We start from the raw sequence: 20,385 nt of genomic DNA, 5'->3' as shown, positions 1-20,385 counted from the left end.
AATGTTAAGGAGATGTGCCAATCAGAGAAAAATGCAAAGGAAAATGTTAGTGGGGCACCACTATCTTGCTTTTTGCCCCGGTGGGTGGGTTAACATTTAATTTGTTTGAGTATTGGAAACAAAATAATCTCCACAAGTGATAATGTTTGGTTCATTTTTCCCTTATCAAAGCCTCTGATAAAAGGAAGACAACAAAAAAGAGAGTTTATTTATGGATGAAGATACACTTTTGGAATTATAAGTAGTGCTCAGTTGCCAGTGAACTCTTGTAAAATCATGTGTCTGTCTTTCAAAGGCTAATGGTTTTCCAGCCCAATCAGAATATTTAATATGAGTCAATTTCAACTCCAACAATGACAAAATGAAAATAACTTATAAAAATATCGCCTGCCGCTTGGACTTGGAATGTGCCTGTCTAGACCTTCTGTGGCATCTCAGCTTTGTTGCAACAAAAAGGAAAAAAAAGTGAGCCTCTGGGTTTTGGAACCTTAAATTCACAGATCTTTGTTCCCTATACCTGACTGTAAGCTAAAACCTAATACTGTCTACATGTTTTTTTTTCAGCTTCAGTAAAACTGTAGTGAAATGAAAGCAGCCATAAATTTAATGAACGGGACATCAACTCTGGGATTGTTGAAGATGCTAGCAAACACTTTTCTGTGGCCACAAACTATAAAAGCATTAGAGATGCTAGCTGGATAATCTGGGTCACTTGCAGATAACTACAGACAGGGCTTATTATTTAATAGAATTATTTGAAATTGAGTTTCTTGGTGATTATATCTTTATTTCTTACACAAAGACTCAATATATACTTAGCTTATGATTACTGTCGAAAGCTGCATGTAGGCGGAAGGAACATGACAGGGAATGTGTCTCATTCACCCACTCCTAATGGGTGAGGATCTCAACTACCTCCTGGGAATTACTAGATGCTATTGATTAGTTGTGTTCAGCTTTCTGAATTAGTTACAGTTTGCAACAGTGAACTCTACTTTCAACTTTCTCTGGATACATAAATCTAAGTAAAACAATTTGATTGTTAAATAAAGCCATCCCCAGAAGAAGATTGATCTCTTATAGGCTGTTCGCTACATAAAAGAACAGGACAAGAGGGGGAATTTTTTGAATATTCAGGATTTTGACCTTGCCACTTCCTGAATATGGTGTGTCTTTTTGTTTCGGTTGTATTAAAACATTTTGCTACCAGAATATCTTTTTTTTTTAAACTACTCCAAAAATTTTCCCTTCTTCTTAAAGAAGGATGTCTGTGCTGCCTTTCCAAGATGTTCAGAGTGCTTTAAATTCAAACTGACAGCTGAATCTATAACTGACAGCTTGCTGACTCTGGAAAAGAAGGAGGTAGCCTTATCTCCTGTAATTTTTATAATGAACACCTCCAGATGTTGTCTATACACGTGCAGTGAATAAAGTAATGTCATGAACAAGCAAAATTGTTTAAAACTGATTGCTTTCAGGCATTCTCTCTGAAACCAAGACTGGATTAAATCAAATGGACTGGACTGGGAACCTTAGAGCAGGAAGTCCCATGGTGGGAGGCCACATTGGCCTTGTTAACCTATTCTACATGACTAACATATATCTTTTTTGGGTTATCTCAACAATTGTAAAGTCTTTATTTTCAAGGATACTATGTGTGACCTTTGGGATTGTAGTTCATGAGTGTATCTTAGCTATCATGATGCTGTCTCAGACCTGGAAGGTTTTGGGGTCAACTTCAACTTACTGGCTAGAGTTGAGCTGTGCCTGACTTGATTCTTCATGCTAGGTTAAAAACAAAGCAAAATAAAACTACTACAAAAACTTAAGCAGATAGCCAACTGGATTTCTAAGATAGACTTTTATGGTTAATGATATTCATTTTTTGCTAGCAAAACCCAGGACCCTAAAGGGTGTAACTGAAATCAGTACTGAGATTGTTTTCACTCTGCTGCATGGGATACTCTGATAATAATTTTATTGTAAAGATGCCTTCTTTGACATGTCCAAAGACAGGAGCCCAGAGGATGGACTGTGCAAAACAGAGTTAACATGGCAAGCCTGAAACAGCTAACTTCTTGCAAGACTGGCCCCTACTGACATCTGAAAACTTATATTTGAGAGCATTCCCCCCATTCCCTAACTGATAAGAATTGCTCACTATGCCTAAACATTTTGTGCATACAGTATGATTTATGCTGAATAACTGCTTTACTTCTGGGAATCTGAAATTTGGGTACATTGCCTATGTGGCTAACTCACGGTAAAACCTGAAATTCTCAAATCTAGCTCACGGTAAAGAACCCTGACATTCTTAGGCTTAGATAAATTTCCCAGATAGGTAACATTTCACATGTGTTGTCACAATTGCATGTTGTAAGAATTTAGTTTTTTCTGTGTGACTCTATATAATGAGGGCTCTGGCAAGCTTATACGTGGTTTCCTCTGGACTGGATGACACATGATAAACATAGAGCTACTTTATAATGCAGCAGTTTCACTACTCGATTTATTCATAAGAGAAGTGATGATGTACACATATATAAAAACTTATCTATGAGTTTTCACAGTAGCATTATTTATAGTAGCCAAAAAGTAGAAATAACACAAATTTCCATTAACTGATAAAAGAATAAACAAAATGTGATGTATTTATATGATGTAATATCATTAACAATGATACTAAAAACATTAATGATACATGATACATCATGAATGAAGCTTAAAACTGTTATACTAAGCAGAAGAAACAGTTACAAAACAACATATTTGTGTTTTCATTTATATGAACTGGCCAGAATAAACAAATTTATAGAGACAAAAAGTGGTTGCCTAAGGTTGGGGCAGAAAGCAAGAGAAAAAGACTGTTAATGTAATTTTTATTTTTGAGTTAAGCATGTTCTAAAAGTAGTTTGTGGTTGTTGCACCACTTCGGAAACTGACTCACAACTAGTAAAGTGTGCACTTTAAAAGAGTAAATTTTATGGCATGCAAATTACATCTCAATAAAGCTGTTAAAATTTATCCCAAGTAAAATATATTTATACAGTCTAACTCAAGTATGTATAAAAACTTAGTTTGTAGGTAATAAGATGAAGGATTCAAAGACCATTCGGGAGAGAGAAACAATACTGATTATTGGAACAGAGAACTGTGTATAAAGAATTAACATTTAAAGTTGTTAATGGAGTAACTGAAAAGACAAAAGGAAAATCTAAAGTGTCTCAGGTAGTAAATGCAGAAAGCAAATACAAACTCTAAAACTGTAGAGCAAAGAGAAAAGGTAGAAGTATTATAACTTTGAAAATTAAAGGAGAGTCCCCAGGTAGCTGAAGCAGTCATCTGATGAAAGAGTGTTGCCTACCTTGTGTTTTTATCTCTGAAGTGGATGTGAGGGGAATGAGAAACGTGATTCTGCAAGTGTTGAGGATCTGCAACAGGATTCAACAGCTGCTATGTAATGAAATAGCTATGCTAATGTGATGGGCACAGGAACACAAAGCAGGAAGACAACTCTTTTTTTTTGTACTTCAACCTTACAGTTTATTGTAACTGCCCTTGTAGGTGAAGCATTAACAAATACCAGCTGACAAAACAGAAATGTGATTTGAAGAATTTCAGGTTCAGAATTAATAAACGTATTACAGTAGAAAGGGTTTGGAATTGAAGACATTAGCTTAATAACTGAGACAAAGGCTATCATACTAACATAATAATTTAAGACAGAACTGTGATTCATTCCAAAAATCGAAAGCTACGGGTTTAAGTTTGTTAATAATTTCACTTGTCTCATACAGTGTAGACAGAAAATAGAAATGGATTTTATTTCCTGATATTGTCTAAACTTACTGTTGTGGCATTTTTCTTACTTTGCATGAGTGGTCTTCTGCACACAGGCTAATTGATTTACTTAAGTTCCACTAAAAACATGATAAAGTCTTGTACTTATGAGTAATTCATATGGCCTGCATTTGTTTTATATGATTTATTTAATTTATTACTTTTGCTATCTAGTCATAAAGCCACAAATCAAATTACAATAAAAATGGCTTGAAGTTGTAGAATAATTTTGCCAGGGATCTTAAAATACATGTTCTTAGTAAACGTTTTTGAATGTAAATTACCTAATAACCTGTGTTCTAATTATTCTGCTTAATTCTATAGAGTAAATTTAGAAATATTAGGTGATTTTAAATTTTTCTAGTTGTAAAGTATTTGCTTAGCTCAACAGAGAGATTTTTTTAAAGGAGGAAATTCACCAACCTTAAGTTGAGAATTTCTGTAAATGTTTTTTTCCCCTTCATATCAATACAGAGAAAGATGGTAAGATGGACTAGTAAATGAACCTTTTTCCACAAGCTGTAGAAGGATAAGATTCTTAATTAAAAGGAAAGAAACTTAATATATTCAGACTGTAACTTTAATATTTGAACAAATAGAAAAATATGTACAATAAACATTTGGTGTTATAGATTGAATTGGGTCCATCACAAATATTAATCATTGGAGACCTAACCCCAATATGACTATATTTAGAGAAAGGACCTTTAAAGAGGTAATTAATGTTAAAAGAGGTCATAAGGATGCAGCCCTAGACCAATAGGACTGGCATCCTTATAAAAAGAGGAACAGATATCAAGAATGTTCATGCACAGAGAAAAGGCCATGTAAGGATACAGTGTGAAGTTGTCTGTTTATAAGTGAAGAAGCGAGGCTTGAGTAAAAACCAAACCTTCTGACAACTTGACCTTGGACTTACAGGCTCCAGAAATATGAAAAATAAATAAATTTCTGTTGTATAAGCCACCCAGTTTGTGGTATCTTGTTATGGCAGTCCTGGCAGCTGTACACATTATTTTTTTTTTCAAGAAGCTTACAAAGAACATTTTGACACATATTGGACAAACATACGTTAAGATCAAGTTATTAGCAGTATACTCATGCATAATGCATGTTTCAAACTCTAAGCCTTTACGGTGGTGGTTTATAAAAATGATTGCTCCTTAAAATTATTTGAGACATTTAAAAATTCCAATGACCTAGAATTCTTGTTTCCTATGTGATATATAAGGAGCTTGGAAATGGTCACTTTCCTAACAAATTAAAGGCTAAACAATCTGAAAAAGCAGAATTTCTTCTTAGATCAGAAAACTGTTGCACCCGAAATTAGAAAGACAGACAGTGGATACAAAAAATTATAACTTACCGGAGCAGAAATCTCTAAGGAAGCCAGTGCTGGGGTAGTAATACCTTAACTGTACTTAGTAAATTGCAAGAAGCTCAGTAGGAAAAAGATTGAGAGTTAAAACTTTCAGGGAGCCTCTGTACATTGTGGGTTTTACCTCGTGTTTCTCTTCCTGGATTTTCACAGTGAATCTTGTGGAAAAATCACCCCAGGCCCTCGCACTGGGAGTGGAAAGGGAACCATTTTGAAATACCCTACAGCATTATTTTTATTTTAAGCAAGGTCTTCCCTCAAGAGAAACTATTTTAGCAGAATCTAACCTCTTGTAGTTTTATCACAGCCCAATCGACCTAAAGGAATAAAAATATTGAACCTCAGCCAAGTCCATCCTTACACAGGGGGAAGGGAAATGTGAAAGTCCAGCACCTTTCAGTCATCCTCTTTCACGTAAGCCAGGAAAAATTTTGAGACTCTTGGGAAGTTCACAGCCCAAGGGCACAGACTCACTGAAAGACTGACACTGAATCATAAGACCATAAAATGCTTCCCTCCACTCATACCTTACCACAAAATTAATAAAGACCTATTTACTGGAGTTTCTTTCACCAGTACATTATGTCTAGCTTTCATAAAACAATTATGAAGCAAACTTAAAGACAAAAAAAAACCCCAGTTTGAAAAGACATAGTAATCAACAGAATCAGACTCAAATATGGCAATGATGTTTAAATAATTAGACTGTGAATCAAAAAACTATAACATGAAAAGTGTTCTGATGCAAAAAGTATACTACATACAAAAAAAGAGGATAATGTAAGCAGAGAGATGAAAATTTTAAGAAAGTATAAAAATTATGGAGAGCAAAAGCATTATAAGCACTATAAAAAGTAAAGAATGCTTTTGATAGGCTTAGTAATAGATTAGATGGGGCTGAGGAAAGTATTTCTGAGCTCGGGGATATCTCAATGAAAATCATTCATTTTTTGAGGCAGGTTCTTGCTCTGTCACCCAGGCTGAAGGGCAGTGGCATGATCTCAGCTCACTGCAACTTCCACCTCTGGAGTTCAAGCAATTCTCCTGCCCGAGCCTCCTGAGTAATTGGGATTATAGGTGCATGCCACCATGCCAAGCTATTTTTTTCATACTTTTAATAGAGATGAGGTTTTACCATGCTGACTAGGCTGATCTCGAACTCCTGATATTGTGATTCACCCACCCCAGCCTCCAAAAGTGGTGGGATTACAGCTGTGAGCCACTGTGCCCAGCCTCAATAGAAATCTTAAAAAATAAAAATCAAGGAAAAAATATTTGTATAAAAAGCAGAATAGAATATCTAAGAATTGTGGAAAAACTGCAAAGAGTATAACAGGTGTAATACAAATACCATAAGAACAAGAAACAGATAAAGGAACTGAAACAGTATTTAGGGCAATAGTGATGGGGCTTTTTTCCAAAATTAATGTGGGACACAAAATCATAGATCTGGGGAGCTCAGAAAACACAAACAGGATAAATACAGCAAAAAATATTAAACAAAAGCATATTGTGATTACACTACCGAAAAACAAAGATAAAATGTTGGAAGAAGCCAGGAAAAAACAAACAAAAAAACACCTTTCTTATAGAGGAGAAAAAGCGAAACAGAATTAAAAGCATTATTAGATATGTAAAAGTTGACCAGACTTGTAGCCAGTGGTCTTGCCTTATGAGAAATATAAAAAAAAGTTTTTCAAAGAGAAAAATATATATTACAATCTCAGATCTATGTAAAGAATGAAAAGCCAATATCCACGATGAACATAAATGCAAAAATCTTCAATAAAACACCAGCAAGCCAATTGCAACAGCACATCAAAAGACTTATCCACCATGATCAAGTAGGATTCGTCCCTGGGGATGCAAGGCTGGTTCAACATACACAAGTCTATAAACATAATTCACCACATAAACAGAACCAAAGACAAAAACCACATGATTATCTCAATTGATGCAGAGAAGGCCTTTGACAAAATTCAACAGCCCTTTATGCTAAAAACCCTCAATAAACTAGGTATTGATGGAAGGTATCTCAAAATAACAAAAGCTATTTACGACAAACCAACAGCCAATATCATACTGAATGGGCAAAAACTGGAAGGATTCCCTTTGAAATCTGGCACTAGACAACGATGCCCTCTCTCACCACTCCTATTCAATATAGTACTGGAAGTTCTAGCCAGAGCAATCAGTCAAGAAAAAGAAATAAAGGATATTGAAATAGGAAAGGAGGAAACCATATTGTCCCTATTTGCAGATGACATGATTGTATATCTAGAAGATCCTATCATCTCAGCCCAAAATCTCCTGAAACTGATAACCAAATTCAGCAAAGTCTCAGGATACAAAATCAATGTGCAAAAATCACAAGCCTTCCTATACACCAATAACAGACTTAAAGAGAGACAAATCAAGAATGAACTACCATTCACAATTGCTACAAAGAGAATAAAATACCTAGGAATACAACTAAAAAGGAACGTAAAGGACCTCTTCAAGGAGACCTACAAACCACTGCTCAATGAAATGAGAGAGGACACAAAGAGACGGAGAAACATTCCATGTTCATGGTTAGGAAGAATCAATATCATGAAAATGTCCATACTGCCCAAAGTAATTTATAGATTCAACACTATCCCCATCAACCTACCAATGACCTTCTTCATAGAACTGGAAAAAAACCACTTTAAACTTTGTATGGAACCGAAAGAGAGCCTGCATAGCCAAGTCAATTCTAAGCAAAAAGAACACAGCGGGAGGCATCACACTACCAGACTTCAAACTATACTACAAGGCTACAGTAATCAAAACAGCATGTTACTGGTACCACAACAGAGATATAGACCAATGAACCAGAACAGAGGCACCAGAGGCAACACAACATACATACAACTATACAATCTTTGATAAACCCGACAAAAACAAGCAATGGGGAAAGGATTCCCTGTTTAATAAATGGTGTTGGGCAAACTGGCTAGCTATGTGCAGAAAGCAGAAACTGGACCCCTTCCTGACACCTTACACTAAAATTAACTCCAGATGTATTAAAGACTTATTAAACATAATACCTAACACCATAAAAACCCTGGAAGAAAATCTAGGCAAAACCATTCAGGACATAGGAGTAGGCAAGGACTTCATGACCAAAACACCAAAAGCATTGGCAACAAAAGCCAAAATAGACCAATGGGACCTAATCAAACTCCACAGCTTCTGCATGGCAAAAGAAACAGTCATTAGAGTGAATCGGCAACTAACAGAATGGGAAAAAATTTTTGCAGTTTACCCATCTGACGAAGGGCTGATATCCAGAATTTACAAAGAACTAAAAGAAATTTACAAGAAAAAAACAATCCCATTGAAAAGTGGGCAAAGGCTATGAACAGACAATTTATAAAAGAAGGCATACATGAGGTCAATGAACATGAAAAAATGCTCATCATCACTGGTCATTAGAGAGCAAATCAAAACCACATTGAGGTACCATCTCACACCAGTTAGAATGGCGATCATTACAAAATCTGGAGACAACATATGCTGAAGAGGATGTAGAGAAATAGGAACACTTTTACACTGCTGGTGGGAGTGTAAATTAGTTCAACCATTGTGGAAGACATATGGCAATTCCTCAAGGACCTAGAAATAGAAATTCCATTTGACCCAGCAATCCCATTACTGGGTATATATCCAGAGGATTATAAATAGTTCTACTATAAGGACACATGCACACAAATGTTCATTGCAGCACTGTTTACAATAGCAAAGACCTGGAACCAACCCAAATGCCCATCAATGATAGACTGGACAGGGAAAATGCGGCACATATACACCATGGAATATTATGCATCCATAAAAAATGATAAGTTTATGTCCTTTGTAGGGACATGGATGAACCTGGAGACCATCATTCTCAGCAAACTGACACAAGAACAGAAAATGAAATACCGCATGTTCTCACTCACAGGTGAGTGTTGAACAATGAGACCACATGGACACAGGGAAGGGAGAACTACACACTGGGGTCTTCTGGGGGGAATAGGGGAGGGATAGCAGGGGGTGGGGAGTTGGGAGAGATAGCATGGGGAGAAATGCCAGATATAGGCAAAGGGGAGGAAGGCAGCAAATCACACTGCCATGTGTGTACCTATGCAACTATCTTGCATGTTCTTCACATGTACCCCAAAACCTAAAATGCAATTTAAAAAAGAAAGAATATTAGAGAAGGAATAAGATTTTTAATTAATCTAACAGTTAACAATTGTTCAAAAGAACAGCAACTTTTTATATGATGATTGTAGTTTATGTTTGAAATCAATGACAATGATGGTATAAAAGATAGGAAAGAGGAATTAGAAATACTTCATCATCATAAAGGAGGTGAACCTCTCTGAGAAGTAGTATAGTGTTATTTAAAAGTGAACTTAATAGTAAGATTATCTTTCAAATTCTAGAGCGGCCAATACAAAAAGTTTAAAAAACATTTAGCTGATATGCTAAGATGTAAAGAAAATGAAATTATACAAAATACTTAAAACCACAAAAGGCAAAAAGGAGAAATACAATAATAGTAACAAAAAACGTGAGCAACAAGTATAAAATAATAGTAAATATGGTAGACAGTAATCCAAGTATATCAATAATCATTTTGAATATCAGTGGCCTAAATGTATCAATTTAAAAAGCAGAGATTATCAGAGTGGTTTAAAAAACAAGACCAACTATATATTGTCTACAAAATGTCTAATCAAAATATAAATACACATGCACACATATGTTCATTGTGGCACTGTTTACAATAGCAAAGACCTGGAACCAACCCAAATGCCCATCAATGATAGACTGGACAAAGAAAATGTGGCACATATACACCATGAAATACTATGGAGTCATAAATAACGATGAGTTTGTGACCTTTGTAGGGACATGGATGAATCTGGAAACCATCATTCTCAGCAAACTGACACAAGAGCAGAAAACCAAACACCACGTTTTCACTCATAGGCAGGTGTTGAACAATGAGAACACATGGACACAGGGAGGGGAGTATCACACACTGGGGTCTGTTGGGAGGTGTGGAGCTAGGAGAGGGACAGCAGGGGGCAGGGAAGTTGGGGAGGGATAACACTGGGAAAAATGCCTGATGTAGGTGACAGGGGGATGGAGACAGCAAACCACCATAGCATATGTGTACCTATGCAACAATTCTGAAAGATCTGCACATGTACCCCAGAACTTAAAGTGTAATTTTAAATAAGTAAATGAAGAAAATATATACCATACTAATGCTTATCAAAAGAAAATGAAGAGGACAATATTAATTTCAGACAGAGCAGGCATCAGAGCAAATGATGTTGTCAGGGATAAAGTGAGGTATTATATAGGATAAAGGGTGACTTCTTCAAAAAGACATGACAATCCCCACTGTGAATGTGCCTAAAAACAGGGCATCATAATATGTGAGGCAAAAACTTATAGAACTTCTAAGGATAAATGGATGAATCCACTATTAAAGAGATTTTAAAATGTCTTTATCAGTAAAGGACAGCTAAAACAGGCAGAAAATTAGTAAGTTCTCAACAGCAACATCAATCAGTGGGATATAATGTACATCAATAGAATAGTTCACACAACAACGGCAAGAACACATTCTTTTAAAGCTCCAGTGGAACATTTACCAAGACAGACTGCATTCTAAGTAATAAAACACACTTTAATAAATTTAAAATAAAAGAAGTTATACAATACCTACTTTCAGACAAAATATAAGTAAACTAGAAATCAATAACAGGAAGATAGCTGGAAAATTTCAAAATACTAGCATACTGTCTGTATTAGTCAGGGTTCTCTAAAGGGACAGAACTAACAGGATATATATATGAAAAGAAGTTTATTAAGTATTAACTCAAGTGATCACAAGGCTCCACAATAGGCTGTCTGCAAGTTGAGGAGCAAGGGGATTCAATCCACATCCCAAAACTGAAGAACTTGGAATCTGATGTTCAAGGGCGGGAAGCATCCAGCATGGGAGAAAGATGTAGGTTAGGGGCTAGACCAGTCTAACCTTTTCACATTTTTCTGCCTGTTTTATATCCTAGGTGTACTGGCATCAGATTAGATGGTGCCCACTCAGATAAAGGGTGAGTCTGCCTTGCTCAGCCCACGGACACAAATGTTAATCTCCTTTGGCAACACCCTCACAGTCACAGCCAGAATAAATACTCTGCATCTTGCAATACAATCAAGTTGACACTCAATATTAACCATCACAAGTCCACCCTTGTCAACATGAACCCATACACATCTCCTGAGATCATACATAATCTTCAAATAAAAATAATAATAATGTCAAAATGATGCCAAAATAATACAACTATCCTTCATACAACCAGAAATGCCCCAATTCCTAACCCAAAGGCTATTACATAAAGTTAACAATATTCAAATACTGATGAAATCAATAAATCTTATGTGACATGATAAAGGAAAAATGATTTAAAATGAAGAGATTATCTTAGTGTAAGTGTATACATGCACAAATATGTTTTTAACAAAAGAAGTAGGAAATACTCATGAAAATTACAATTCTAATTTCTGTAACTGGTCATGTGATCAGAGCTGGTATTGATGACTACTTTATTCTACCTATTTTGTGCTCCCTTTGCCTTTAGCAAACAGCTCAGCAGGTTGTGATTTTTTTTTTCTTGATGGAGTGACCCAATCCTTCATTCCAGAAGAGTTTGGCCCATTTGTAGTCCAGCCTGGATTGGGCCGTTGTAGTTTCCCATTGATCTTAATCACAGGGCATGTTAATACTAAGAGACATTCTAATGGATCTCCTGTATTCCATGCATACTCTTCCTTACCTCCATTGTGGAGTAGTAGACTGATATCATCTTGATAATCCAATCACTCCAGCCAACACTGCAACTCTCTTCTTAGCCTGTTGCCTTAAATGTGAAAGGAGCCCAAATTGTTCTGGTGGAAATCTTAACTTTCAGTTTAATGAAATTATTGTTGTGTCTCCTGATGTCAGTGTTTCTTTCTCTGAAACTAAGACATTTAGACCAGAAGAACCTAATGTCACAGGAACAGGAATAAAAAAATTGGTAGTGGATCACTTGAGGTGATGGTGAGTGGTACCATTTCCATTTCCACCCTATGATTCCTGAATCCATGAATCCAGGCTATGGGAGAAACAGTACCATATACTAGATGCTGATTCAGAGCATACATAGCCTTCTGGAGAAGTTTGCCACAGCCCTGAAAAGTATTGTCACCTTATTGGCATTGCAATTGTAACTTCGAAAGGCCATTCCAATGTTTTATCAATCCAGCTGCTTCAGGATGATGGGGAACATGGTAAGACCAGTAAATTCCATGAGCATGAATCTACTGCCATACTTGTTTAGCTGTAAAGTGAGTGCCTTAGTCAGAACCAATGCTATGTGGAATACCGTGATGGTGGATAAGGTATCCCATGAGTCCACGAATGGTAGTCTTAGAAGACACATTGCATACAGGATAGGCAAATTCATATCTGGAGTGTCTATTCCAGTGAGGACAAACCTCTACCCTTTCCATTATGAAAGAGTTCAAATATAATCAACTTGTCACCTGGTAGCTGGCTGATCACCCTGAGGAATGGTTCAAAACTGAGGGCTCAGTGTTGGTCTCTGCTGCTGGCAAGTTGAGCACTGAACAGTGGCTGTAGCCAGGTCAGCCTTGGTGAGTGGAAGTCCATTTTCTTAAGCCTATATGTCACTTCCATCCCTGCCACCATGGCCACATTGTTCATAGGTCCATTGGGCAATGATGTGGGGAGCTGGGAAAAGAGGTTGAGTCGTGTCCACAGAACGAGTCATTCTACCCACTTGATTATCAAACTTTTTCTCTGCCTAGGTCGCCCATTGGTAAGAACTCATATGGGATACAAGTATCTTCAGTTTTTGACCACTCACAGAGGTCCATCTACATATCTCTACTCCAAATTTATTTGTCACCAATTTTCCAATCATGCTTCTTTTAAGTCCCTGATCATCCAGCCAAACCATTGGCTACAGCCCATGAATCAGTATATAATTGTACACCGGTCCATGCCTTCTTCCACACAAAGTGCACAATCAGTTGCACTGCTCAAAGTTCTGCCTGCTGGGAAGATTTTCCTTCACTACTGTCCTTCAGGGATGTCCTAGAAAGTGGCTGTAGTGCTGCAGCTGTCCACTTGCGGGTGGTGCCTTCATATCTTGCAGAATCATCTGGGAAGCCTACCCAAGTCTTCTCTTCCTCTGTCAACTCTTCATAGGGAGATCCCCATGAGACCATCAGGGCAGGCTAGGGAAGAGAAAGCAGGGTGGCAGGAGTGGAGACCATGGGCATTTAAGCCACCTTCTCATGTAACTTACTTGTGCCTTCAAGACCTGATCAAACCCAATCACATATATACCACTTTTATTTGATGATGGAATGCTGCTGTACATAACCCACTTTGTGGCTAGATGGGTCAGAAAGCACCCAGTTCATTATAGGCAGTTCAGGTCACATGGTGACTTGATGATCCATAGTCAAACAGTCAGTTTCCAGCAAACCCCAGTAACATGCCAAAAGCTGTTTCTCAAAAAGAGGGTAGCTATCTGCAGATGATGACAGGGCCTTTCTCCAAAATCGTAGAGACCTACACTGTGATTCACCTACGGGAGCCGTCCAAGGGCTCCAAACAGCATCCCTATCTGCCACTGACACCTCAAACACCATTGAATCTGCTGACTCATATTACTGCAGAGCAGGTTACAGAGCAGCCTGAGCCTTTTGGAGAGCCTTCTCTTGCAGGTTCTCTGGACCCCACTAAAAGCCAGAAGCCTTTCAGGTTGCTCCATAAATGGGCCAGAGTAACATACCCAAATGAGGAATATGTTGCCTCCAAAATTCAAATCGACCCACTAGGTATTTTGCCTCTCTTTTAGTTGTAGAAGGGGTCAAATCCACCGACTTATTCTTCACCTTAGAAGGAATACCTTGACAGATCTCACACCACTGGGCCCTTAGAAATTTTACTGAGGTAAAAGGTCCCTTAATTTTAGTCAGATTTATTTGCGATCCTCTGGCACATAAATGTCTGACCAGTAAATCCAGCTTATTTGCTACTTCTTGCTCATTGGATCTAACAAGTGTAATGTCATCTATGTGAAAGACTAATGTGATATCTTGTGGAAGCAAAAAGTGATCAAGGTCTTTCCAAATAAGATTACGACACAAAGTTCGAGAGTTGATATGCCCCTGAGGTAGAACAGTAAAAGTATATTGCTGGCCTTACCAGCTGAAGGCAAATTGCTTCTGGTGGGTCTTATGGAAAGGAATGGAGAAAAAGGCATTTGCCAAGTCAATGGCTACATACCAGGTACCAGCAGATGTGTTAATTTACTAAAGCAATAAAACCACATCTGGTAGAGCAGCTGCAATTGGAGTCATCACTTGGTTAACTTTATGGTAATTCACTGTCATTCTCAAAGATCCATCTGTCTTCTTCAAAGGCCAAATGGGAGAATTAAATGGGGATGTGGTGAGAATCATCACCCCTGTGTCTTTCAAGTTCTTGATCATAGCACTAATCTCTGTAATAGCTCCCAGGGATGCAACATTGGTTTTGATTTACTATTTTTCTAGAGCTGCTCTAATGGCTTCCATTTGACCTTTCCCACCATTTCCCTCACCCTACAAGTCAGCAAGCCATCGTGGGGGATCTGCCACGTATATCTATGCCAATTATGCATTATGGCACCTGGAAAATGACCACAGGATGAGTCCAGGTACACACTGGACCCAATGTAAATTGGACGTAAGCTAAAACTCCATTAATAACTTGACCTACAGAAGCGTCTGCTTTAGCTGGAGGATCACAATGACATTTTGGGTTCCCTGGAATCAATAGCAGCTCAGAGCCTGTGTCCAGGGTTCCCCAAAGTGTCTGATCATATTTTTTCGCATTGCAGTTACCTGGTAAAAGGCCTGAGGTCTTCTTGGAGAAGGATGGGAGAAAGATTCACAGCATACATTGTTGGTAGTGTAGTGGGGTGCTTCCTCAAGGGAACTCAGCCTCCCCTTCATTCAAGGGGCTCTGCATCTGTAAACTGACTTGATTCTGGAAATTGAATGAGGGTCATAATTCTCTGTTTTTATAATTTGAATTGGTATTTTGTCCATTCAACCTAGAAGTTTTTTGCATATATAAATTAGGTAGGCATGCAGCACACTTTCTATAAATTTTACTTCTAGGAACATCATGACTAATTAGCCAACTCCAGAGCTCTACATGAGTCAGACTATTCTGCTTGCTGCTTTGCCTTTGCTTCCCACTACAGTAGGTACAGCCACCTTGCCTTTGATGGTTGAATGCTGCCACTTGGCTCCTGCCACATCAGGATCCAATTATTCCCATTGTATTTAAATTTTGTTGTTGAGCAAATATTGTTCCCACAGTTAGATTTGACATAAAGCAAAGAGCAGTTAAAGGGCTCTTCAAAGATGTAGGTGCTGACTCCACAAATCTATTTCACATTGGTCAAAAATATGTGTTCTGGACCCTCCAAGCTGAGATGAGTAGGTCTAAAGTGACCAATCCACTCCACCATCCCAATCTTCCTAAGCCTTTGGATCCTTTCCTCTATATTAAACCAAAGGAGATCAGGCATTTTCAGCTCACTCACAGTGGGCCATCTTTAATCCATATTTCAGCTAACCAAGCAAATAAACTATTCGAACCTTTTTTTTTTAACTCTAGAGCTGCAACATTAAATAAAGAGTCCCTACGTGGTGGGTCCAAATAAATACATTCATTCTGATCCAACCCTATCTTTCTTCCCCCATGATCCGACACTCTTAATATCCATTCCCATGCCCATTCTCCAAGTCTCTGTTTATAAATTGGAAAACTCAAATAGTTGTTTTTGAGCATAGCACAACTCCTCATGGGTCACACTCTTAACCTCACCTCTAGGGACCCTCTTGGACTTTCATCTAGTTATAGATCTAGAAGCAAATAGGGGTGTTGGGGTGGCTCCTGAAGAGAATCAACATTATCTTGCCTGGCAACTGCCTCAGGGAAGTCCATCACTGTTGCCTCCTCAGGCAGCATAGGGTTTATCTCCTCACACAAAGGTGGAAAGGCTGAGGGTAGCATAGGTTGGGGAGTGGATGTTGCCACTACTGGGGATGGGGATGCTGTTTCTTCTGGTAAAAAAAAAAAAGGTTAATCAGAGTTTACAAACTCAGTGTCCCCAGCTTTATCAGTGTCCTCCCACACATCACCATTCCAAGTTGCAGGGTTCCATTCTTTTCCAATCAATGCCCTTACTTTAATAGTAGACACCTGGAAAGGCTGTGCACGCACCTTTGATTGCATGTTAGTCACTCACAAGAAAAGAACTTATGTCTGTTTTTCCACAATTTTAGCTCTTTCTCTACGGGAGATAAGGCTCTCACTCAGGGCAATCTCAGCAGACTTGTGGCTTAGTATCTGCTTCTGAAGCCAGAAGTTAGAATCCTTGAGTTCATTATTTTCTTTCATCACTTTGTCCATTGAATGAAGAAGCAACCAACCAGCCTCATTATGTTCCTTTGTTCTCCACATATGGTCAAAGATACTATGTAGAGAGTCACTAAACTCTTGGCCTCTCCTGAGCAGTGAATCAGTCTTGTCAAATGCATTTCTTTTGCATAACTCTCTCAACAGTTCATACCAAGGACGCCCAGTGTTCCCCATGCTATTAGAAGTAGAGTCCTTAGAATTTTTGGGTTTAATCATATTAAGCAGCCAACTGAAACTTAGAAACCAATAAAGGGACTCAATTTTTAATATTCTGTTCCTCTAGAACCATTCCTGGTAACAAAGTCTGTATTAATCTAGGTTCTCTAGAGAAACAGAACTAATGAGGCATATATATGAAGGGGAGTTTGTCAACTGTTTTATATATGTATATGAAGCCCATTAACACACACACACACACACACACACACACACACATATATGATGTTGATATTCACTCGATGTGGCTGGTAAGATATTAACTATTAGGAAAAGATATAGATTGCAATCTCAAACCTTTTGAAAGGCCAAGAGGTTTTATGGAGGCATACTGAGGGCAGCCCTCTCATTAACATTGGCATAAGAAAGAAATAGAAATGATTGAAAACATTCCCAGTTTAAGTCTGTTTACCTCATATCCCTTTGTCTCCATTCTAACTGTTTACTCATGTAAATTTTGTGTGGGGTGACCCTCTCTGGGGAAGATCAAAGGGGAATTACCTGTTAATAGTATTTACTAGGCCTGGAACATAAAACATTCATCAGTCATAAAACATTCTCTTAACCATAATAATTATCCACAAACATATTAACTTAGAACCTCTATTGTAACATCTATGGAATAAAAATGTGGATGAACAGGGAGTTTGGTCAATTGGTTACATTTAGCCCTCTGAAAGCAGCCAACGGCCATCCCTAGCCCACTTGTATCACTGAACCAGGTGTGAGAATGCATTCATTCATCTGTCGTTGAGTCAGGGTCTGCAGGCCAGACTTCTGCAGGTGGTGGTCAGTGTCATATATATACACACACACACACACACATATATACACATATATATATACACACACATATATATAACATATATATAATGTATATATAAAGTGTATATAAGGGAGAGTTTATTAACTCACAGAACCATGAAGTCCTACAATAGGTCATTTGCAAGCTGAAGAGCAAGGGGTGCCAGTCCAAGTTCCCAAACTGAAAACTTCGAATCCAATGTTAGAGGGCAGAAAGCATCCAGCGTGGCAGAAAGATGTAGATTGGAAGGCTAGGCCACCCCAGACTTTTCACTTTTTTCTGCTTGCTTTATATTCTAGCTACACTGGCAGATGATTAGATGGTACCCACCAAGATTAACCGTGGGTCTGCCTTTCTCAGCTCACTGAATTAAGTTGTAATCTCCTCTGGCAACACCCTCACAAATGCACCCAGGAACAATATTTTGCAAGCTTCCAGCCGATCACATTGACACTCAGTATTAATCATCACATTTTCTTAGCTTGCTCAACAAAACACATATTGACAGGCTTGTATAAAACAGAAGTATATTTCTCAAAGTTTAGGAAGTCCAAGACACAGGCAGATTTGATGTCTAGTAAAAGTCTACTTTTTCATAGCATGTTTTCACTGTGTCCTCACATAATAGAAGGCAGAAATTAGCTCCGTTGGGCTTACTTTATAATGCACTAATCCCATTAATAAAGAATCTGCTGGAAAACGTAATCACCTTCACAAAAGATCCATCTCCTGATACTCTGACATCTTTAATTGATATAATCACAGAATATAGACAATAACAACCTAAATCTGTTGAGGGAATCAATAAGTGGGTGAATTAAAATAAAATTTCTCAATAAATAAGTATTTTAAAGTAACATATTTGTGACAATTGTTGAAGCTGTATCAGTTCCAGATTTCAAGTTAAAAGCAACTCCCAGCTACAATATAACTACCAGGAAAGTGGTGAATGAATGTGTGGTCCCAGGGTCCTATACTTCTCCCATGGTTTCTCTGCAACTCTTGGGTCAGGAGAGCCCCTCATAAACCCACTCCACTGGGGCCTTCAGTCTGACAGAGAGATACATAGAGTCAAAGCAGAGAAACCATTTGGGTACTCACAGAGAATGCGGGAGAGTTGAATACTTGGGATTTCTAGGCTCCCTGGCCAATGTAGATGCATCTCTGGCAAAGTGGGAGGTTAAATCCTCATATGGACTCCTAGTAAAAACTGTGAATCCAGAAGGCTGCCCAGAGACAACCTGCAGGCCTCACTTCTATGGTACCTCCTAAGATAGGACACACCGGCTTGGAATTCCAGCCAGTCACCATTAGCAGCGTTGAACCTCCATGGGGAAGAGTTCCCAAAGGAAGTGGCTGGTCACCATTTTTGCTGTTTATATGATTTGGCAACTCCAGCCTATGAGCTTTGAAGATTCCAAGCTGAGAGGGGGTAGAAGGGATCCCAGAGCACAACAACGCTGCTCTACAAAAACGTGGCCAGACTGCTTTTCTTAAAGTGGGTTATCAATATTGTTCTTCCTCACTGACTGGGACCTGTCAACAGAAGCCTCCAGCCACCCACACCAATTTTCTACAGTGAGAGATTTGAAACCTCCTTGGAAGGGAGCTCCAAGAGGGAGGGGTGAGTTTCTATCATGGCTGTTTTGGCAACATAGCCATTCAAGCCTTCAGGCTATGGAGAGTCCGAGCTGACTGGGGACTGAGGCTGTCTCCCAGCATAGCATAGCTGCTCAGGAAAAAAAAAAAATGTGGCCAGACTGTTTTTTGAAGTGGCTCCCTGATTCTATTTCTCACCACTGGGTGGGGCCTCCCAACTGGGGTCTTTAGCTATGCCTGTCGTTGTTCTTAGGCTTACAGAGGTTTCAAACCTTCCTTGGATGGAGCTCCCCGAGGAAAGAGAGGGCTACTCTCTTTGCTGTTTGAATGGCTTAGATATTCCAGTTTTGGGGCTTTGAAGTGTTTGAGGTTACGGGGACTTGAAGTAGATACCCTGTACAGCATAGCCACTCTAAGAAAACATGACCAGACTGCTTTTTAAAGCAAGTCCCCAATGACATTATTCTTTACTGAGCAGGACCTCCCAACTAGGGTCTCTTGCCACCTCGTACTGTGCATTTGGGCCAGCAATATGTGTGCACCTTCCTGGAATGAAGTTCCCAGAGGGAGGGTTAAGATGTCATCTATGCTGTTTTATAGCCTTCACTAGTGATACCTCCAGGTACCAGAAAATCTGAGATGACTAGGAACTGGAGTGAGCCCTCAGCATACCACAGCAGACCTACAAAAGAGGGGATAGACTTACATGGGTGCTCATTCCAATATCTCCTCACCAGGCAGATCTTCCAGGCCTGGGCCTCTAGCCACCCCATCAGAGCTATTGATCCAATACCAACTTGGCAACTCCTTGGACAGAGCCCCTCAGGGTAACTGTTATCCTCCCTGCAACTGCATCTGCAGTGGAACTGCCCTTGCTATGCTTGGACTAACAAAAAAGCAAAGACTCTAAGTGGCTTAGCTACACATTCAAAAAGCTTCACTTGGCCCATGTAGAGGAGACCA

Source organism: Callithrix jacchus, chromosome X, assembly GCF_049354715.1.
Source record: "Callithrix jacchus isolate 240 chromosome X, calJac240_pri, whole genome shotgun sequence".
NCBI lineage: Eukaryota > Metazoa > Chordata > Mammalia > Primates > Cebidae > Callithrix > Callithrix jacchus.
Note: the sequence above shows the minus strand (reverse complement) of the source record.